Source organism: Amblyomma maculatum, chromosome 6 (genome assembly GCF_055883805.1).
Source record: "Amblyomma maculatum isolate TAMU_Amacu chromosome 6, ASM5588380v1, whole genome shotgun sequence".
Lineage (NCBI taxonomy): Eukaryota > Metazoa > Arthropoda > Arachnida > Ixodida > Ixodidae > Amblyomma > Amblyomma maculatum.
Genome location: NC_139349.1, coordinates 176,703,824 through 176,727,236, shown reverse-complemented (window position 1 = coordinate 176,727,236; position 23,413 = coordinate 176,703,824). Strand labels below are relative to the sequence as shown.

The 23,413-nt window shown below is 45.1% G+C and overlaps 1 long non-coding RNA gene across 1 annotated transcript; it reads left to right on the top strand.

The window, feature by feature from the left end:
* Positions 1-4,932: 4,932 nt before the first annotated feature.
* LOC146187470 (uncharacterized) lies at positions 4,933-12,202 on the top strand. The gene is made up of 3 exons (XR_014707931.1): positions 4,933-5,238; positions 7,107-7,256; positions 12,103-12,202. It is a non-coding gene; the product is annotated as an uncharacterized LOC146187470 (long non-coding RNA).
* Positions 12,203-23,413: the final 11,211 nt, after the last annotated feature.

Genomic DNA, 23,413 nt, shown 5'->3' with positions numbered 1-23,413 from the left:
CGCCTCGATGTTCCAAAACAAAGAAACTTAAACATAAACACTGCAAAGTTTAAACACCACTGATTCTTTAACGCGCGTAATATGGCTTCAGTCGTACAACATGTACAATTACTGGGCGTGCTCGTCGCCGTTGTGATGATGACGTTCCGTCGGGAATGGCTTCATAGTCCAGTGGTCCGACGCGGGGAAGGATTTTGTATGGCCCAAAGTATCGACGCAACAACTTTTCACTTAATCCGCGACGGCGAATTGGTGTCCAAACCCACACTTGGTCTCCTGGATTGTACTCTGCGTGGAGTCGTCGTAAATTGCATCGTCGGCTGTCGGTGCGCTGTCGGTCTTTAATACGCAGCCATGCGAGTCGTCGGGCTTCGTCTGCACGCTGCAGGTAGGCGGCGACGTCAAGGTTGTCCTCGCTGGTTACGTGCGGCAGCTGTCACGAAATCGGCGCCCATTTTCATCAAGCCGGTACGGCGCGAGGCCCGCACGGCGTCGCGTGGAAGGCATGGAGAGAAAAGCCCCCTTCCCCGCGCGGGAGAGCGCGTAGCTTTGTACGCGTTGCCGTCACCCTCTTTCCCATTGCCCGGGGAGGATGGTGGTTCATCGGACTGGAATCAGCCAGAAATTTCCAGCATGTTATATGGGACCTGGCCAATGGCGACGCGCGGCTCGACGGGAGGACGAGAGAGCGCTATAACCAGCGAAGCTAAGTGTGTGTGCGCGCTAGCTTTGACGCGTGCTAACAAACAGACGCGGCGCGCCCTATTTAAAGAGACCGCGCCGCTTGATGAGTCAGTCAGTCAGACAGTTCGTCAGTGCTTGCGACGTGCTCGCCTGCGCTTCGGCTGGACTCCCGGGGATCACCCGCTGCTGGCAAGCCCACGGACTTTCAAGGGAGCGGCGCTCGTCTCGTATGGCGGCCACATCGTGACTCTTGAGGCGTCGGACTGCAACAGTGCCCGGTGAACAATTTGGTGTTTGTTTATGTACTCTCTCGTGTTTCATCTGTTGTAAAGCCTCTACGTTATTGGATACCTGCATGCTTAGCGTTTGTTATTCTGTGAACCTCCCGTCTGTGCATTTCAAGTGATCTTGTGCGTTCCGTTGTATCGTCTCTTGCTGTGCATAAATTGTGTTTTGTTTGTTACTTCTGACTCCGATCCTTTCTCTGGTTTGAACCAGCGACCGCTGGGCACCAAACGACCACCCCCTTCTGTCACTACAAGTTAGTTGAATTCCGGCTGAGCTTGCCACGCAAGTCGAGGGCATCTCCTTTGCAACCGGAACAGCTACCCCCACTCACTCTAAGGGTGTCTGGGAGTGTGCGCACCGTTAAGGGCGCATCGTTAATAATATCTCCTAATTATTAACGGGTGACAGCAGCATTGCGTCGAGCGTCGTCGTGGGCTCCCTGCCGTACACAAGCTTAAACGGGGTCGCTCTGGTCGTCTCCTGGACTACCGTGTTATACGCGAAGATCACGTACGGCAAGATGGCGTCTCAGGTCTTGCGTTCAGCGTCGACGTACATGGCGATCATGTGAGCGATAGTTTTATTCAGGCGCTCCGTAAGGCCATTGGTCTGGGAATGGTACCCAGGCAGCACAAAGCATTGGACCAATGTTGTAAGCACGACGGCAAGCAGTGGCCCTACATTGGGCCAGCCTAACCAGCATGCTCCCAACATAGGACATGCCAGTCAACACAATGTCCAACAATGGCCCAGTCTAGCCAGTGCTCTCCCAGTGTTGGCGCTGCCAGTAGCCAACACTGGCTAGCTTGGGCCAAGATGTACAGTGAGTTCCCGATATTGGCACTGCCGTACATGCAGAATGTCTATGTTGGACCGAGATTGCTGTTGTTCCTCCAATAATGGTCGCACGGGTTTTAAAACTGGCTATAATGGGCCAAGCGGTCCTGCCTTCCTCCGTCATTGGGTTTTCCGTTTTTTAAAACTGGCTACAATGGACCAAGTTGTCCTGTGTTCTTCCGGCATTGGATGTTCCGGTTTTTAAACATGGCTACAATGGACAATGTTATCCTCTGTTCTTCCAGTATTGGATGTTCAGTTTTTTTAAAGATGGCTACAATGGACCAAGTTGTCCTGTGTTCCGCCGTCGTTGGCCGTTCCTTTTTTAAAACTGGCTACAATGGACCATGTTGTCCAGTGTTCTTCCGGCGTAGCCCGTTCAGTTTTTAAAACTGGCTACAATGGACCAAGGTGTCCTGTGTTCTTCCGACGTTGACCGTTCCGTTGTTTTAAACTGGCTGTAATGGACCATTGCAATTTGTCTTGTGTTTTTCCAGTATTAGCTATCCCTGAATGAAAACTGCCCACGATGGACCACTTTTTCCCCTGATCTCGCAAATGTCATTGCCATCCTAAAAACGCAGCTTTAATGGGCTGCCGAAGTGAATATTTTCCGTTGACCATTCAATCAAAACAAATTCTCCATTTTTATGGTTGAATACACATGCGCTGGACGCCAAACCGCGGCATTTAATTCCGACAACATTTCAGCCAATCGTTCGGACCTCACCAAGTACCACGTACGGGACGACAATTACTATAACGCATTCATGCACGTACCGCTGCAACTGTCTGGATTCGTCTTTTCGGTGCGCTCATATGCGGCGCACCTTTGGGGGTCAGCTATATGTGTTTATGGTTTTAGCCTATTGGCATGCATGCAGATTTCGTCGCAGGCGCATACGTTTGTCGCACAATTATATCTAATGATAGCACGACCGTGCGACCACATATGTATACCCCAGACCGGCTAGCACTCACGACCCAATATGCCTGTATTGGACGCCGATTACATCCCTGCATCTATACGTAACCTATAGTACAAATCCAGTTGTCAGTGAGAACGCGCATAAAAACGAAATCGTGTCGCCATAGCATGTTCATGTGACATTAAATTAGTGATTAGAAGGTAGCTTTTTCATTGCCGAGAAGGAAAACGTTGCCTCAAGTTGAAGGAACAAATGACCATTTTCTCAGCGATGTTTTTGTTCTAGTGCTTTTGTATTATCCATAAGGAACTACGCGCAGCATCGTCTGTTTACCTGGAGAAAGGACCGAATGCGATGTGTGTACTTTCTAGACGCAATCACTGGAAAATGAAAAGCCGGAAGACTCGCGAGGTTACCATTTTAGTTTTGGGCATTCACACGGTGGTAAAAAAAAATGACAGTTTTTCGTGCAGACTGCGAGCATGAAGGCCCCGGTACATTTATATGGCGCACAACATATATATCGCCAATAAACAAAAAAAAAGTTTTTTCCGCCTATTAGTTTAGAGTTTGACCATTCCAACCGCGCTAGGCGGTGGCAAAGGAATAAAAAAAAACTGTACAGGAATGAAAATAATGTGCGCTGTCGAGTCATTCGAAAAAACGAATGCAGCCTACAAACACTGTTTTAATGAGGCAGTTTTCCATGCCCTTTCCAATTCTTTCATTCTACTAAAATGATTTGGAATACGTTGCTTGCTCATTGAACGTTATCGTCTTTTTGTGCAATCCGCGTTAAGGTGAAGGTGGTTGCGAAAAACGTCTGTGTATTGCCTGATGCCACAGCGCTTCAGGACCTCGACGCGCACAAAATTGATTCTGAATCATTCATTGCTGTGTCTATCACCGTCGATTTGCGAAGTCGAGACAAAACATGAGCGAAGAAATATTGTTACAGCTGGAGAATGATGAGGACGAAGTGGCGCGCTCGTTTGTGGAAGATTAAGAAAAAGAAGTGCGTCGAATGGGCGGCCCTCGTAGCCTGGCTCCTTGGCTGTTCCTCAATGTATATATCTTTAATCCTCTTTTGTAAATATACTTCTCCCTGTTACAAAATTATATGCCAAAATTTAAAAACCTTGAACAATTCACAAATTCCGTAGAATGTTCAGAACAGCTCGGTGCGCTATAATAGGACAAAGGCTTTATCGATGTGGCCATAATTACTTGCACAACAAAATTATGCAGTATTTTAATGGTTTTGAAAGCTGAGGTAGTGTAGAATAGGTGGAAAAAGTTTAAACAATGTGAAAACTGTTTTTGTTTTCCTAAAAATTTTCAATGTTCGCTGTTTTCTGTACATTAGCGCGATCGTATCTCTGTATCCAAATGTCATAAAAATATGAGCTTTAGCTGTTTGCGGATAATTATGCTGAGAACATAATGTGGAATTTTTGCTGCTCTACCATGAACCTTTTCTGAAATAAAGGCCTGCAAATTAGGAAAATTTTCGTTTCCGATGTTTAGAATTTTTATAAAAACATCTACTCATACCCGAAAAGCGAACATTAACTGAATACAAATAAAAACATGTATATATTTAGTCGGATAATTTGCAGCTAGCTAACTTGAGCATAATTTGTATAATCTATAACCAAAGTTGGCCAGAATAGAAGAGAAGCTCGGAACTCCGCCTCTTTGACATTATTAATCAGTCATCACGCAACAGTATATAATATTTTGAAGTAAATATAAAAGGTCGAACGACCATCCTTTGTTCGATCATAGGTGGCGAAAGGGAGGGGACGCGCGCATTTGTCGATGCACCAGCTGTATGGATTTACGCAAGAATGTGTATGGTAGATGGGGAGGCTTTCTATTTTTTTAGAAAATGTTTGTCCGTGGTTGGCTTGAAGAAACAATGCGTTTGCGAACACACAAAACAAAACTATTTATTAGAACTCGACTCGAGCGGTGCGCGCTGGCGGCCGCTCATTGGCACGGTCCGAAGTCACGGCTGGCCGGTGCAAGCAGAAGAGGGCTGGGTAAAGGAGGAATGGAATGTTGAGAGGGTCGTTGGTCCTTCGTTCCCACGCGCAGCCCTTGCGAACACAACACCGCGGCGGGAATCACGCGCTGGTTGAGCGGGTCGTTGTTCCCCCTCGCCTACGCGTCTACGTGCAAGACACAACAGACAGCATCCCCAGCTGCGCTGCTGTGCGGCCTCCTCCCGAAGCGTTCATTTCAGAGCTTGTTGAAGACGCTACAAGACTTGTGACAGCTTCTTAAACCTTTCTTTAATTTCTTCCCTCATTAATTTTTTTTTTCATTGCGCTGTGCATAATTTTCTCTTGCGCCTATACATGTCCATGTGCTCCGGTTGGTGCTTGCTACATATCAGTGAATAGCTGAGCTGTGAAATGTCGCCGGAGTACGGATTACAGCAACGGCGGGATACCATCGGCATTATCAGACTCAGTGAACGCCGTCATCTTAGACCGTGAGTATATATCTTTGCAGCATGCCATTGCTTCATAATTGGTTCTATATAATCTCCTACCAGTCCCAAATGTTCTCTTTCCTTATTCTTCTCGAAACAACTGCGCGAAGCATGACTTCAAGAACTAAGCGAATTTTCGTCCGGGTTACATGCAAGCAAGTGCGTGGACTTATTTGCTGGCTGCGATATGAATAGCATTTGCGCCGAAAATAGAGGAGCCGTGCGTAACACAGGTGCGTATGCCACCAACACGTGACAGAACACTGCAGGCTGCCATTTGCGCAGTTTTTTGACTGTGCAGCGCGCCGCAATAAATTAGTAACCAGACACTATGCGCCCGGCTTTGTACATATATTTTGGACAGCCTCTCTTCTGCGCGCAGGAAGCCATGTTCACACAGTTTTTGGATTTTGTTAAGAGTTAAGGGCAGTTTTTTGTTTTCAGATGTACAGACGAAGTTTTGAAAACTGTTCGTGCCGTCTGTGCAAGCGAATTTTACAGTGGGGCAGACATGTGCGTGATGCCGCTTGATGACTAGGCTATAATTAAGTCATAATGAACCTCCACTTTTATAATGGTTAATATCATATTGAGGAATTGAAAGCCGTGAACATGAGCCCCTTTTCAAAATTTTCTTAATCGACGCCCCCTTTCTGAGCACGTGCCTTCAGGTGAGGGCGTTATCAGAAAGCGGCGACAATAGGAGAGCGATTTCGCAGACGCGCTTCGAGGGCGGGGGAAAATAACAATACAAGCAAAAAGGCACATCAGCCGTGTGTGCACTGCGTCCCTGTCACTGCAAAGTAAACAACGTGCATGCGGGACACAATGTACAAAACATTGACGGCCGGTATGAGGCAACCATATCGTCCGAAATATATTGCTCGCGAAGCGCTCGATGACGGCGCGCACTTTCAGGCGAAATGGGACGGACGTCAGGTCCGCCTGTTCGGCAATTACAGCTCTTTGTACCTCACGTGCCGTACCGTATGCATGAAGTGCACGCCATAGCCATCGTGCAAGAATGTTGAAACCGAAGCAGCGATCCACGCGTATTCTAATTCTATAGGAAATCATTTGGGAGTAGAAAAGAGCAACTTAATATGATGTGCATGGTTCTTTAATGAACGATATGTATAAATGGACGGTTGAATAGTTACAGTAATGGAGTGTTCCGCTAGAATTGTTTACGGCCGTGACCGCAATAAACATTACTCATATTGCTCTTAGCTTTAAGCTCTGGCATTGATAAGCCTATCTAAAGAACCGACTGGCAGTGACAGGTTGTTTACAGCTGTTGATCAAAAGGTAGGCCATCATGCTATTATTGCAGGCATATTTGCTTCTTTTTGTACCTCTGTTTACTAAAACTTAATTTTTTCCCCATTCCTAGGGACGCTGCACCTCTTTCAACACTCACTGTTCAGTCGCTTTTATTCAAGTATACAAAAAGGAGGAAATGCGCATGCACTCATAGGATAGCCTGTCTTTCCGTTAACAGCTGCAAATAACACGCCACTGCTCCTCGGTACCTTGGATGAAGTTTTCAATGGGGTTACCTGAGATGCCTAGCAATTGCTGTAATATTTATACCAATCACTGCAGTGAAACAGAAAGGTAACACTGCATCACTTTAACTGCTGCATGCACCTATAAACGTGCCTTAATTTATTGCCTATTTTTATAGACGCAGGACCTCTTACTATAGGCTTTGTTCAGTAAGCAACCGTCTTTCATTGCTTCAATTTCTATCTCTCCACCACTTTCTTGTTGCTCTGGGTGTGATCATTTGATTTCATTGTTCAAATCATATTGTTTTATCATGTGTGAATGATTTAGCCTGCACATACATGCTTTCATTTTTTTAGATGCGCATCGGGAGCGTTTTCTACGTAGAAGTGGATCGATTGAGTTGTATCACTGGTGCGAAAACCGACAACCCCCAGAAGATATGTGTCCTGTGGTTGGAAGGGAAATAAAGAAGAAGAAAATCAGCGGAAAAGCCTGCCTAAAAAAAGGTAGCACTGCATCACTGTAACTGCTGCATGCACCTTTAAATATGCCTTATTTTTATTGCCTATTCTTATAGACGGTGGACCTCTTGCTATTGGCTTTTTGCAGAAAGCAACCGCCTTTCATTGCTTCAATTCCTATCTCTCCACCACTTTTTTGTTACTTCGAGTGTGATCCTTTGATTTTATTGTTCAAATCATATTATTAAATCGCCGGTGAATGATTTCGCCTACACATACATGCTTTCATTTTTTTTAGGTGCGCATCGAAAGTGTTTTCTACGTATAAATGGATCGATTAAGTTGTATCACTGGTGTGAAAACCAACAGTTCGGTACCCCCAGAAGATTTGTGTCCTGTGGGTGGCAGGGGTATAAAGAAGAGGATAATCAGTGGAAAAGCCTGCCTAAAAACTTACAAAGATGGCGCAAAAGCGAAATGCTGATCAGGGTTAGAGTCTGATTACTTCTGTTATCCCATTTCACTTGCTAGGTGATGTTACATATATGAAGCACCTTAGTATAATTTGTGGTATACTCACTGAAAATTGTGTAGACATTAACTTTTTTCTCGTTCAATTATTTTGAGTGACGCACGAATTGGAATAAAACGAAGTCATCCACACGTCTAATGCCCATAGACATTAGATGCGTGGATGAGCTCATTAATTGTGTTCCTATGTGAGCATGCAATAGTTTGTCGAATATATTAATATGTTAAAAGTTGATTTTTTTGCTGTTAACCGGAGTAATACATATGCTCCATATCATAGCATTATTCGCCTGTAGTTTGTATCTGCTCTTTCCTAAATTGTATTCTACAAAGTATACGTGTGTCATCTCGTACGTCTATTTAACTAGCCAACAATTTGCAATCGAATCCCTTTTGTGATGTTTCAGCTACAAATAATGTATGACAGTTGTGACAATATAGGTAGCTTTAGGTATAACGTATAGCGCGAAAATCTTTAATATATGCGATGATATTTTTATTCACCGCATTGGCTAAACCAGCCTGTTGAAGAGACGAAATGAAAACAAATATGGATGTCTTCGGACAGGAACAGTAATCGTGGTGCCATGACCATTTTTTTAATTAAATTTTCATATGTCGTGGGCTAATGTCTCGACACAAAGGAATGACCCTTAGGTTTGCCAGATGCGGCGTAGTATTCTCGAAAAAAAAAAAAAAACGCCTATCACTAAAGCTGGAAAACGCCGTTTTTGTCGTTTCAAAAAGTTGCATGTTTGGAGGCCAGCTGGTTGCGTAAAATTTTGTCATCCACTGTTTTTTACTCACCGCATTTGGGTAACGTTTACTTGTATAAGAAGTATTGAAAGTGTGTTTTATTGATGCAGTTGATTTAGTAAAAAATCGCTAACTTTGCTTCAAGAACAACGCGCTACAAAAATGTTAATGTTCAACTTTACATACTGGCGTGACGCATTGCGTTGTTTGCACTAAAATATTCTGTGTTTATTACGCAGGTCATACTGTTAATTTAAGGCAGAATTTGAAGCTCTAAGCTGCTATGTGTGTTCTCTGTAACGCCACCAAAAGTATTATGCTGGAAAGCGATTTGCTTAAGATTGTAATTATAAAAATTACACATTGAAAAATCATCTTCAAAAATATAGTATTGTTAGTGGTGGTCAAAGCTGACAAATGGAATAATATATTAATAACCTAGATTGAATACTATTGCACCTAGCAATAAAAAAGAATGCAGGACCGAGAAAAAGTTCAGCCTTCACTTGCGTTCTGCCATGAAATTGACAGAAATAGTGAATTAATACCATTTTAAGCTATATTAAGTATTTGTCCCAGAAGCAGAAAAACGGTGTTAAGCGCTGACAATATTTTAAATTTTACTTAAGGTAAAATGTAACTAAATTAAGCAAATACTAAATTGAAGTTCTGATGCCTATTCCATAAGGGGGAGCCATATAAGCACATCTATAGAACAAAAACAAGCATTTTTATATTTCTAATATTACATTTTGCAGAATTCAATATATTTACTGACTCAGATTAACAAAGTACTTTGCATTGTTTCCACAGATTTTGATAAAAATTGATGTTGCGGCCTAATCAATTCTAATCAGTTTTCCTTATTTTACCATTTACTTACTTTTGTCCAATTTCAAAATAATATGCAGATACACACACAAATCTAGAGCTTCAAATTTTTTCAGAAATAAAGAATGGAACCTAGATAATGTAGAAAAATAGTTTCTGTGCCAAGATATTATTGGATCTTGCAAGAATGCAGGCTGAGTTTGGCCATTATCAGCACAAGCACTCGGTTTAATATTTAATGTTATATTTTTAAACAGTATAACGCAACACTTTTTAGTCCGTGATATTTTTGAGGTACTGAAGATTTTTGAGAGGGATTTGAATGAAAATCGAAGATGATCTTTTTTTAATTGCAGCAAATTTGCCCTTTACTGCTGTTTTCGAATTCTGAGCAATTTTGATGCGTTGTGGAGAACACACCTAGTGGTCTGGAGCTCCAGATACTGCCTGGAATTAAGAACATGCGTCAGGAAGTGAAAACATATTTAGTGCAACCAACCTAATGCATCATATGCCAGTACATAAGGTTAAAAATGAATATTTTTGCAGCGTATCGCTCCTGAAGAAAAGTTTGCGATTTTTTAATAACACAACTGCAAAAACAAAATAGGTTTCTAATAGTGTTTGTAAATATAAAACCGGCATATATTTAGTGAGTAAAAAAGAGCAGATGACAAAATCATGGTATCCAAACTTGCAACATTTTGAAATGGCAAAAACAGCGTTTTCTACCTCTAGAGATATACCATACAATTGTTTTTTTTTTTCGAGGAAACTACGCGTATCTTGAAAAACTAAGGTTAATCCTTTGTGTCTAGATACTTGCCCACCATATATAAGAATTTCATTGGAAACGAAAGATGGCCATGGGACCTCGATTATGTTTCTTATCTAAGGCACCCATAATACGCTGTGAGAAAGCCAATATCAAGGGCTTTTTTTAATATTCCATATTTCGAACGGTTGTGCCATCTAAGAAAATTAGAAAGCTAGGCACACCTTAGGTGTAGCCAGCCCTCCCTTTCTGTTACAGCTGCATTTGCTAAGCTGAATTAATGCGTTGATTACTTTATTTTAGCCACGAATATAGCGCTATTACGTGTCAATTTTAAAGAAAGGCCGCAGTGACGCAATTCCTGTAGAATTTGTAAGTGAAATCTGTAAACCTTAGAAATCTACCCATATATATGATCTCTTGCAGGTTTTATTCAAGCTACATTACACCTGCTGCGCCCCATAGCTTGAGCCAAGGGTTATAAATAAACCATTAGAAACAGACGATGGAAACCGGTGGTGCATTGCTGGCAGCCACTTAGGACAGAGCAGAAAATTTTTATTTTGTACGTGGGGAAGTGAGGTTATTCGCTTCAAGTACTAAATATTCACTTTAGACAATAAATAGGACTTACAGAGTCGGTGAGCACGTTCGGAAACCCCTGTTTCAATATTTGCGGTTAGAAACCTCATGTGTACCTTTTTTTCCAGCTGTAGATAAATTCCGGGTTATGTAGGTACCGAAACCGTTACCAGCCCATTCGCGCACCTCAACTGTGCTGCTCACAACATGATTTTGAGCGGACAAAACAACCTGCCGCTAAGATTGCTAGCCCCATGCATGAGTAAGGGTGATATGCTGGCGATGGTTGCTTCGCGTCGGCCCTTTGGCGCACATGAAGGCTCGAGTTACAATGAGCGCGCCGAACTTTGCAATGCGGATAATGACTACAAAGCGGTAAGGATATAAATGAGTTTAACAGTATTTTTCAGCTGTAAAATACAAATACAGTCTTGTTGGACGATGTGCTGGCGCGGACGAAGAAACCATAGGCAACTTGTAGGTCTAACGCTACACAGGGCTGTCGAGACAAGCCAAGTCCTCAATTGTATTGTCCGGGAATCAGATTTCTGTATTTTCGTGGTTTCCTATTGTATCTGGCGTTCAAAATGCAGACGTGAGGGTTCTTTATCACAAATAATCAAACGTGGATTGTGCCGGTACTCTTCAAAGTAGCAACACCATTTATTGTGTAAGTCATTAATCAGTAATTTAGGTAAATAATGTCAATAAGGATTCCAAACAAAACCTTTTCTGTGGCGCTCAAGGTAGCTTCCAGCAATATATATCTGGTTTCCTTTGCCTGCCTCCGAAATGTTTTTTTTATCCCTTGGATAAAATTTGCTTGGACAAGCAGTATATGTGTAAAAATGATGCACCTGTGAGCTACCCGTTTAAGTGAGCTCCCGTTTAAGTGAACTACCCACAAAACCAGTCAAAAGCGTATATCAGCTAACCAGCGGCCAGTGCAGCAGTCGTGGGCTTAGATCGCTTGTGTATATTATATCTAGCCATTTAAAAAAAATGAAAATGGTCGCCGAACATTCTCTTGGTAACGGTTATTAGTATAAACTGTTTGCACATCGCAGAAAGCGTAGGATCGGCAAAAAACTAGCGCGCCAGTCATATGCGGAGACAGCCGATAATCAAGCACTAATTCCTAGTGTGGAATGAAACACTGGCTGTCTCAGCCGTATTGCTGTGGAGGCGATCAAAATGCAACAGGGCACATGCTATGCAATGTATGTGCGTCTTTCATCCTAATAAACCCAAGGCAGCTGAAACTAGTCTTGAACTCATCAGTATAGTGTTTCTCATTGACCATAAATTTCGGTACATGAATCCTGGAATTTTCTACATCTTCCCAAAATAATGCGCGCGATTTTATATGCCTCGTAATAGTGTTGTAAATTTTGTTTTCTCATTGTTTTTGTGCAGGTGCCATTTGCGAAAAAGTTGGGGTGGACGATTTGGAGGCACACGCATTTATTCGCAGGTGGCTGCCTGGTTCCTGTGACAGGGGGGGGGGGGGGTGGAAGAAAAAGGCGTTATGCTGAAACATCCCCTGGCGAACCAGACATGCCACCTGTGAATGCAATTGCAGGGTCAGCCCCCTCACTACGCCTATGAGTGTGCCCTCCAGCTCCCTGGCCCCTTCCACTTCCCGAGAGCCCGCCCTGCCCTGACCAACCCTGCCACTGCCCCGCTAACTGCTGCTGTGCGTGCCCTCAGCGCTGGCAAGTAACAACTGCCGTATATAGTAACAATTGCAATAAATATTATCTTTTTGTGAACCATGCCCTTGTTTTGTGAATATCTACTGGTTGCTCATGAGCAACAATTTGAATTTATATGGCCACTCCTATTTGAAAGGCCATTATTGTCCCAGCAAGTTCGATGTGCTGTCACGAATATGGCTAGAATGAAAAAGGCTGCATTTTATGGCCTGCACAGGCAGTGCCACAAAATGTGTAATCTTGACACCATCAATGGCACATGAATGGAGTAGCCGGTGTACCCATAAACCATTGGATTAATATTGGTATCGACAATATGCGGCATGAATGGAGTAGCCAGTGCACCTGCAATGGCTAACCATTGGTATGATATTGGCATTGACAATTGGCCATCAATGGAATAGCTGGTAATAAACAAATATTGGTAATACAATGATGGTATAATGCTGGACAGTATTGGCAAGAATCATGGTGCATGAATGGAAAGTCTAATATTGTGCCTACATTGGTGGCTCCAGCTTGGTTGAACACTGGCCAATCTTGGAACGAAAGATGGGCCAAGAATGGAGAATGTAGTAAAATGCCCAAATGCCAATATCAGTCCAATATAGATGCCATTCTTTTCCAGTGATGAACCATTGTTGGACCAATGCTGGTGTACTGCTTGGGTACGCAGTTGTTCGTCGATGGCTTGTATGACTGTTACTTTGCTGGGCGGTGGTGCCGGCTTGCACTCTGGTCATGTTGTCGATGTCGTCGTGTGGAGCGGCAATGAAATAGCGGCGTCGTCGTTAGTGGTCGTCGGCGGCGGAGGATATTCGTCGTTTCGCTGTTGAGCAACCTCACCTCCAAAGGTTGCTGCCTTTAGTTTCTTCTACGGGGGCTAGGAGACCGTCCTTGCACGTAACCGCGGCCCGGCGACGCTAATCGGGCATTGTACGGTGATGGGGAGCGTGATAGACTCCTTGGCGACGGCTGCTCTCCGCTGCGCAGGAAGTCGTTGATTTCCTGTGGTCGCTCGCCAGGACGCCAGGACAGCGAAACCACGGAGGCTGATTCGCCTGTACAGGCAGTGACGGAGGATGTGTCCTGCCTCACCACAATGGAAGCAGAGCGGTCGGTTGTTTGCTGTCCTCCAGGCGTCGCACTTTCTGGGGCTTCGGGGTCGTTGGTAACCTTGGCGGGCGGAGACCAAGGGGCGGCTTTCGGAAGCAGGATGGTAGCGACGAGGGCTTGGGAGGTCGCGTCGGCTTGGGAGGTCGCGTCGGGGTGCAGGACGACATAATGCAGCTGCATAGTCCATCGCTGCTGATTCATGCACTGGAGCCGTCGGAGTCGCCGCTTTAGGAACGACCAGCGCCTGCTGAACTTCTTCACGGACGACGTCCGCGAGCTTCGCCACCTGTGGTTATTGCGATGATGGCAGCATTCGGCGGAGCTCCTCTCGCACGATCTCCCGGATGAGGTCCCGAAGGTTCTCTCCGCTTGCAGATGTGCTGAGGTTGTGGGTTGAGCAGTCCGGCTGAAGTGGTCGCTCGTAGTGGCGCATCCGGGTGGCCAACGTCTTCTCGAGAGTAGACGCCTCCGTTTCAAATTCCGCCACGGTTTTTGGCAGATTTCGGACAAGACTTGCAAAAAGCGACTCTTTAACGCCTCGCAATAAAAGTTTGACTCGCTCACCTTCGGTCATATTAGGGTCGGCGCGGCGAAAGAGGCGCTTCATCTCCTTAACGTACGCCAGGACAGGCTCGTTAGGGAGTTGGTCTTGACTGAAGGAGGGCCTGGACTTTTTCTTTTCGGACGACGATTGAAAAGGCAGTCAGAAACGCTTCCTTGAAAGTCTCCCAATCCTTCAAAGTTGCTTCATGATTTTCGAACCAAACTTGAGCTGGTCCTTGAAGAACAAAGTAGACTTGTCTAAGTTTCGCGGCGTCGTTCCAGCCGTTGAATTCTGCCACACGATCGAAAAGGTCCATCCAGTCTCCCGCATCTTCATCCGGTCGTCCATGGAAGCGGGAGGGCTCACGGGGCTGGACGAAAACAACGGGTGCTGTAGGCTGGGCCATTGTCAGCGTTGATGCCTTCCGAGATCGAATGGGGTCAGGCAGCAGACCGTGTTCGGGTTGTAGGCCTTGGAGTCGGCGGCTGGCTCGGTGACCTGTAGGTTGGTCTTCCAGGGCGACAGGAATAAGGCTGAGGTCTTCGCTTGAAGGATCAAAGTCAGCACCTCCACCAGATTTCTCGTAGTGGTGACGAGGTCGACGACACAAATGAAGGGTCGATGATTGCACTAAAGAAACTTTATTTGGGCTGACTTGCGCCCGCAAACGAACTAAGCAACTCGGCGGCGGCGATAGAAACAAACGTGCTCGTCGATCGTCGAACAAAGAATGCTCGTCACACTCGTCAACGCTCAATTTAAAGGCTGCACAGAACAATCTAGATAACGTCGCAAACAGCTACTAGCACGGGCTGGAACATTGTGGAAAGACACCCGAGTGGCCGGAACATTCGAGACAGATCTCGGTGCATCTTTCGCTACAACAAAACTGATAAAGGTGTGACTCGCGATATCGAGCATTAACAAACAAAGATTACGGAACAGATACGCGGGTCAGAATCAGAGTGATAAGCCTGTATGCCGGCGGCTGTTAAAAAAACAACAAATACTGTTTTGAAGGTTTCGCGGCAATATGGTCAATTGTTTCAGTGGAGTTACCACATACAGACATACATCATATTCATTGTTAAATTTCTTTTTGCAGTGGCGTGTTCTAAGGCACCCTGATCTAGCTTCAAAAAATAGGGCACTGCCTCTTGAGTTATCAAAGAAAGCTTCCTTCTTGATCTGACTTTTAAACTTTTCGTATAATTCCACACTCTGTTTCTTTTCCATCAAATTTATCCAATGTTTACCTTCTGTGTTTTTCACCTGTTGCTTAACCCTCTGTATTTTTTCGTCCTTGTGAGCAGCATATTTACTGGTTAGCTTCCTAGTTCATTTCCTCCATTTTGAGTCAACGCTGTTTAGGTATGGGTATTTAAATACTTTAGCTGCCCATCTGCTACTGTCCAATTTCTTTAGGTGTTCCTCATATGACACTTTACTCTGAGCTTCCCGTACTTCGAAAGATGCCCAGCCCATATCTCGCTGTAGCGCCTCATTTGCGGTTTTGCCGTGGGCACCTGTGTTAATCATCCGACGGCTGTCTGATTTTTTTTCTAATATCTACTGTACCTTTGTTTTTAGATACAAAACCGCATTTCGGAAAGTAAGCCCGGGCATCATAATTCCTTTCCAAATACCCCTCAAACGTCATACCGGCTATATCCCCACAATGGCATATATGCCTCATTGTCCCGGCATTTCTTCGTCCTTTGGCCTTAAGTGATTGCTCATGCTTTCCAATGTATGCCAATCCTTCGTTTACCTATGTCCCGAGATATTTATATTCTGCTACTGTGGGTATATTTCATGGCCTTGTATTTTAAGACCCTGATCAGTTGAGCCGTTGAAAATCATGAGACCAGTCTGCTTAAGCTACAGTGGGTGGCTTTTGCCTGGTCTCGCGTTGTCGTCTGCGGGTATCGTGGTGAGTGGAATCCCGAAATGAAAGAACTTAGAAGTAGATGCTGCAGCGAGCTGTCGTCAGCGTACGCACAAGTGAACGACGTCTTTGTACAAAAAAGCACTGTCGCTCAGCGAACGCTCGACAAGCATATGACATACATTGCGGCGTGGTAGCTACTTTTGTTTATTCCAATCCGAATTTCCCCCAAGCCTGTACAAGAATAGGAATAAAATATTGAATGAACAGTGGCCACATCGAAGCTTCTTCAAGGCTAACATGGCAGCAAATCGTCTGCAACGGCAAAGCCGTCTTTCAGCGCTAGAGGCGAAGCCATATAGCATCGAAGATGAAACTATTTTAATAAATATGTAATTTAAGTTGCATAATGCTTGCATGACAAAGTATTAGTATAACAGTCAATGTAAACGGTAAAAGGTTGAGTTTTCATTGTTATCATGACTTATTAACATTTAACAAATAAACGTTCTTTTAATGAAATTGTTACCTTATATTATGCTTATTATGAAAACAAAGAATTTTAGATACTCATGACGCTATTTGTGCTGAAAGCGGTAAAAAGAGGCCACTAAATGATGCAAGTGATGCATCGATTGCAGTGGCTAACAAATGAGGTCTTCAGCATATCCAAGAAGCTTCTAAACCATTAACGAAGTACACTCTCACTGAATAAACATTTCAAGCGCTATAAACCATTGACACTCTCTTCACGCTAATGTGCGGAAGGGAACGACATGTTAGATGCGAAGGCCGCAACAGCGGCACTTGACTACATTGTCGAGACGGACGTTTTATCTGGGAGCAAAATCAAGGCACCTCGCGTCGATGCCGAAGAAAGTATTTCTGCTCTGCCACATTCGGTAACCGAGGAACTCAAGGCAGTGATGGCATCTCCTGCCCTATCCCATCACCCAATGTTACATATATTCCGGTTTAAGTTACGTCGCTGGATATAATTTTTAGGCTAATCAGCGAGTCCGGGGGCGCCGCTTGCGCTATTCTTCTTGAAGCTAGCTAAAGAAGCAGCCCTATGTACAGGGGGGTCAAAAGTTCCCAGGCCACAGGGTCTGCTTCTGAGCAGTATAGTAAGGCAGCTACTACGGACTCAAATCTCAAAATACATGTGGAGGGTAGAAGAAGCATTATTCTAATCTCTGAGATAATTAATGGCTTTAATGGAATCTCACGCGTCAGAGTATGCTGCCCAGAAGCAAAACCTGCGGCCTGGGAACTTTTGACTCCCCCCCCCCCCCCCTGTACATACGCTCTTCTACGAGAACAATATTTTAGTGGACTGCATTATCCGAAACAACAGTTCGTTGCCCTATTGTACAAGTTTTTTTTTTTATTTAAGCTATCGTGCACCTACTACACACAAATTCACTCGAAGTACTTAAGATCCTGATTCAACCAGCACTTGAGAATTCACCATTGAGTCGCCCAAAAGGAATTGTAAGTTCCTTCCGCTGTTATAAGGTCCGCTTCTTTGATATGTGAAAAACCTCAGAATCCTTCTCGTCAATTATGCCAAGAATTAGTGACAGACAGGAACGTGAGGAATCTTCCTGGACAATCCGTCCAGGAAGATTTTGAGACAATCATCTAGCCGCAGGTCCGATTTTGATGAATTGATGAATATGCAGTACACTTTACATTGAATTTTTTTATTGTTGGCCGGTCTTTCAATTATGCTTACCTGTTTATGCTCATTTCCTTGATTAAAAGTTTTTGCTTATCGATGTATTAAATCGACTACGTCTGTCATACGTGTGTGCCAGTCGCGAGACTATATATACATGTTCGGTCTTTCAACCGACTTACATGTTTTTAACGAAGCTAGAACAGCCCACTCCACTACACAACTGAAAGTGCAACTATTGCGTAAATTTTTGTTCCTTATTTTGAATCTGAGACGCGCCATGAATTTTCGCCGGTTCCATCTTTTGCTCTGATCGAAAACGGCAGCGGTTGACAAAATATCCACCCATAAATTTGCCATGCACTCGCGTCAGGTCGCCCTAAGCCTGCTTACAGTTTTCAAAGGCTCACTGCATAAGCCTGGTACATTTATTTTGGGGCAAAAAGTGTGGAGGTAAGTGTACTAGAAGCATCATTCTGCCGTGCTCGGCCGCACTTACGAAGACGCGCACGCGCGTGCGCGAAAAATTGACTACATTTTATTCCTCATACACGGTAAATCTTAGACGCTGATTACGGCATCGTTGTATAAACCAAAAAGAGCGAAATATCAGGACCTGCCGGTTGCAATTGATGCGGGCGGAGCAAAGAGCGAGCGCACGTTTCCCCTGCGCGTAAACGGCGGTAGCAGAAGCGCAGCAGTGGGGCGGTGGCGACCCCACCAAGGAGCGGCGGGAGGTCCAAAAAGACCCCATTGGTGAGGCCGTAAGAGAAGATTAGCGCGCTCTCCCTCGAGACGGGCCGTGACTCAGAGTACAGTTATAGGAAAGTCCTCCTAACATACATCACAAGCCCTCTTTAGAACGAGCCGAGCGAAGTTGCCTGCTTAGGCTTGGAATGATGCGTCAAACTCTGGGTCCAGGGGACCTGGAGGGTTCGATTCCGATCTCATCTTGTGTGAAGAACCTGTATGTCTGTGTGTGTGTGTTTGTAGGGTGAATCAAGAAAATATAAGGAAAGAAGAGGAAAAAGCCACATTATGAAAAAGAGAAGAAAGAAGATAACGGGACAGGTAGGCTCGAACGGCGCGATGCACGAGCAGAAGAGAACAGGAGAGCAGTGGTACTGCTGTTCGGGCGTCCTCGGAGCTCGGGTACCTCGTGTTCCGCCAGGCGTACAATCCGGGTGACCAGACTGGGGCCTGCCTCTTCCGCCCTGGCACTGTTGCCTTTCCGAGCGACCGGACCTGGGAGCAGCTGATTCATTTCCTGATTGCAGCTCATCGCCGACATGTGCGTTCGGCGCCGTGCTGGGTTCAGGCATGCCAGGAAGCCTGACGCACCAGCCGTTGAACGGCAATATGATTCTACCGGGACCCTTCCAGTGGCCTAGTCTTCCGCTAGGTTTACCCAGGCTAACATAGCCGACCCCGCATACCTCGTCGACTCTGACCACCCGACCAGGAGCGTCCGAAACCGGCTCCTTTCTCTATAGACCCCGTGACGTTTGACAATTTTTGTTTAGTCGTAGTCCGTCTATAGTTCTTCGCACTCTGGTCCCGTCAGTGTGTGTGGATAACAAAAGTATTTGAGGGGGAACTTTGCATCACTAAACTAACACGAGACGAAAGCCTTCATACGCAGTAGTCCGAAGCCCTGCACTACAACACTTATTTCCCTTTGTTTTCACTCCCACATTCGCAATGACTCGATAGCGCAAGCTACCAGCCAACAAACAAAGTCCCACTTTAAACAAGCCGCATTCATGTGTCATAGGCATGAACGGCCTATGGATAACGTGAATGCAAGGGTCTTGGCAAGTTGATTCTGATATCATCCTTCCATATGAAGGAAGAGGTCCGAGTTGGCAGCTTCTGCCAAATTTTGTTATGAAGCCCTACGTCCAATTTGTAATGAAATTAGTAACGAATTGACAACCATGCCTCTAACTTAATGAAAGCATTGCGGATGTCCGGGAGGATGGACGGACTTGATCCGCGAGCATGAACAATTAAACGCTATCGCCTTAAAATATTTGCTGCTAACTTGGTCGGTGTGGTCATGTGTTTTTATTGGCACCCCAGAAGATACCACTGAAGAATGTGGCAATGATCTCAATCTTTGGACGACTCTCTTTTGAGGATTCGGTGAACTATAAGGTAGTAAACTTGCGTTACATCGCAGATGCCGCTTCACAGCTGAGGGCTATAGAGAGAAGTTTAGAGGAAAGAAGCGGCAAAATGGCGAGACATCCTCCCAGTACGCCACAAGGATGTTAAGCCTTTTTGACCGTTGGGTGGAGATGCGACAAGGCCACGCATTTGAAGTAGTCCGGGTTATAATAGCAGCTGAGTAGTTTTTAAACAGCTGCCACAAACGTTTTGTGTCGTCTTGCGAGAATGTGACTGCAAGAAGGTCGACAAGATTGCTGAAGTCGCCGACCCCATTCTTGAGACTCAGCAACAGAATAACCTGGTGATTTTTAAAGACATATCCGAGCAGAATTAAGCGAAACCTAAGGACGCGGTCCATACCCAAAGTCTCAAATTCGATGCTTCATCTACGAGAAGGTTGCACATAGGTCTACAGACTGCCGTACAAAACTAAAGCCCGCATACAGCACATTCTGTTGCAAATGTGGACATGAAACTCAATTTTGTCGGCGCAGAAGTTCAAGTGACCGGGAGAAATCTGCATACTGCATGTCCCCCCTAGATTCTTGCCCTGGTCGACAGCTGAGGAGAACGTGCCTAGAGGTGCGAGGGGAAGATTCTGCTCATAGACCAACTCAGATTATTACCAACATGCCGATGGAGCACGTAGAAGTGTTCGAACAAACAGCGTCGATGCTGCGCGACACTGATGTAACAGCATCATGGTGCGCCAAGCCCTGGTTCCCAAGACTGCGTACGCTGATGTACGAGCGACCTTACTGTTAGCGGATGGTTTCAATGTCTAAGCACGAAGTAATCATCAGGTCGCCATACCTCAAGAAATGGCCATTGCGAGGTGCTTACCGACGCACTTGTATGATATAAATGTAGGCAACGTTCCTGGTACCTACGTACCATTGGCCGCGTTCCGACAGTCTTGACGGACCAGAGGACCATACTGCCATGAATAGACAGTCCATTTCTTTTTCCACGGCTGTGGCGGCGAGTTTCAGAGACTACTCTGGATACCACTCACACCTCGCTCCAAGCATCTCTACCGGCGTGTCGTAAGAAACAAGAGGATTCTAGCTAGACATGTATCATGGAAATTTGGGAAAACTTATCTCGGGAAAGGGAAGACGGCCCACACCTTCCACTTAGTGAACGGTGTTATCTACCGGACATATCAAGTTTCTCCTGGCGAAACTATTGAACATTTGGATGCATGTATGGATGGAATATAGGAGCGTCCCCTCTGGAACGGGGAGGTAGCAGTAGCTATCATGCTAATTTCTATCCCTATAACTTAATTATTGTTTTGGCTAACTATACCATCATTCTATTTATTGAATTTTTGTTTCTACATTATTAGCATTATGTCCATTTTGTGCTTTTAAGGCACCAATCTTCCAGTCGTTCTTTGCTAGCTTCCACCGCCGGTTTATTCACCCGGCCACTGGTATCTCTAAACCACAGAGCTTCAAGAAGAGTGACTGCGCCTGCATCGACTTCCGGATGGATACCATTACATTCCAGAATAACATGGTAATTGTTTCAATGGAGGTACCACATACAGCACATGCGTCATCTTCATTGTTAAATTGCTTTTTGCAGCTGCGCGTTTTAAGGCACCCTGATCTAGCTTCAAAAAGTAGGGCACTGCCTCTTCAGTTATCAAAGAAAGCTTCCTTTCTAATCTGACTTTTAAACTTTTCGTATAATTCCAAACTCTGTGTCTTTTCCACGAATTTATCCAATTTTTACCTTCTGTGTTTTTCACCTGTTGCTTAACGCTCTTTATTTCTTCGTCCTTGCGACCAGCATACTTACTGGTTAGTTTCTTAGTTCATTTCCTCCATCTTCAGTCAACGCTGTTTAGGTATGGGTATTTAAATACTTTAGCTGCCCATCTGTTACTGCAAAATTTCCTCAGGCGTTCCTCATATAATAATTACCCTGAGCTTCAAGTACTTCGAAATATCCCAAGTAGCACACATTACGTGGCCCACCTGGGGCGCGTATGGGCAAGTTGGGCTTGGGCAATCACGATAACACCCATGAAGGCCCCCTTTAGGGATCAAGCAGGCAAGCCCAAATTGGGCTTGCCCCTGCTTTTTCCATCTGGGCATCATATAGGCGCGGAAAGGGCTAACTGATTACATATTCCCACATCTGGCCCTCAAGGGTCCCGCTTGGGAAATTTTAGGGCCGATGCAAATAAAATTTGGGCTCTGTGCAGGAAAAGCCTGGGCTAATCTAATTGGGGCTGCCCACTCAAAAGCCGAATAGGTCCCGTATGGGCCGCGGCGGGGCTAAATACGGGTATGCCCGCACATTGCCTACATGGGACCCTTGAGGGGTACTTGAGGGAAGGTCAGACGAAAATGTGGAATTCATGCAGAAAATTTCTGGGCTACCCCAAATAGGGCTGCCCACCAAAAACCTAGATAATTTCCGCATGGCCGTTAGCGGGGCAGGCAAGTACTTTTTCCCGCTTCTGCCCGCATCGGTCTCTTGCGGGGCAATTTAGGGCAGATGCGATGCAAATGTGGTCCTAAAGCAAATAGATGACGGTCTAGTCCGATTGGGGCTGCCCACGCAAAAACCGAATAGGTCCCACCTGGTTGCGGCCGGGCTGAAAAGCGAGCACACCACCACGCTGCCCACACGGGTATTTCTTGGGGTACTTGCGGGAAAATGCAACATATATTCGTAGTCCATGCGGTAAAAATCAGGTCAGCCCAATTGGGGCGGCCCATGAAAGGCCGCAGTGGGCCCCAAATTGGCCGTAGGCGGGCATAGCGCTCTGAAACGTCTCCATCCTATCTTTAAGGCACCATTTTATTTATGTAAATCATGTTATACCGGCCACTAACTGCCTCTTCTGGAGGTTTCACATAACTGTCCTAAGCGTACCTATGCAATGAATAAAGACTATCTATTTTTACTCTACAAACTACGTTAATTATGCAGTATCGACAGAAAATATGCAACAGTAACTGTTCCGCTTTACCAGTATGTACTGAGATAGAAAGCGTGCAGAGTGGGTCAGAGAAATAACTCAAGTTACCGACATTCTAGTGGAAATTAAGAAGAAGAAATGGACATGGGCAGGACATGTAGTGCGAAGAGAGGATAACCGATGGTCGCTGAGGGTAACAAACTGGATTCCAAGGGAAGGAAAGCGCAGCAGGGGGCGGCAGAAAGTTAGGTGGGCGGATGAGATTAAGAAGTTCGCAGGAGTCAAGTGGATGCAGCTAGCACAGAACCGGGTTAAGTGGAGAAATATGGGAGAGGCCTTCGCCCTGCAGTGGGTATAATCAGGCTGATGATGATGATGACTGAACGACCTCCAAATGTTTCCTACGGCACTACTATTCTGCACGCATCACCGAAACAAATATTCAGACCAACATGTTGGGGAGATGTGGGCCAGCCTATATTATTGTAGTGTTGGGAATAAATTTCTCTCATGTTACTGAGTGTAGCATACAAGCAAAAAAAAATAGTGCCTAATGTTTCACACTTGATTATTGGAACTTGGGCAGCCCTGAAAATGCCCGATTCAACCCATGAGGGCAGCACGTGGGTCAACCGGCTTTCGCACATCCTGCGCCTGTACAATTCAGGTA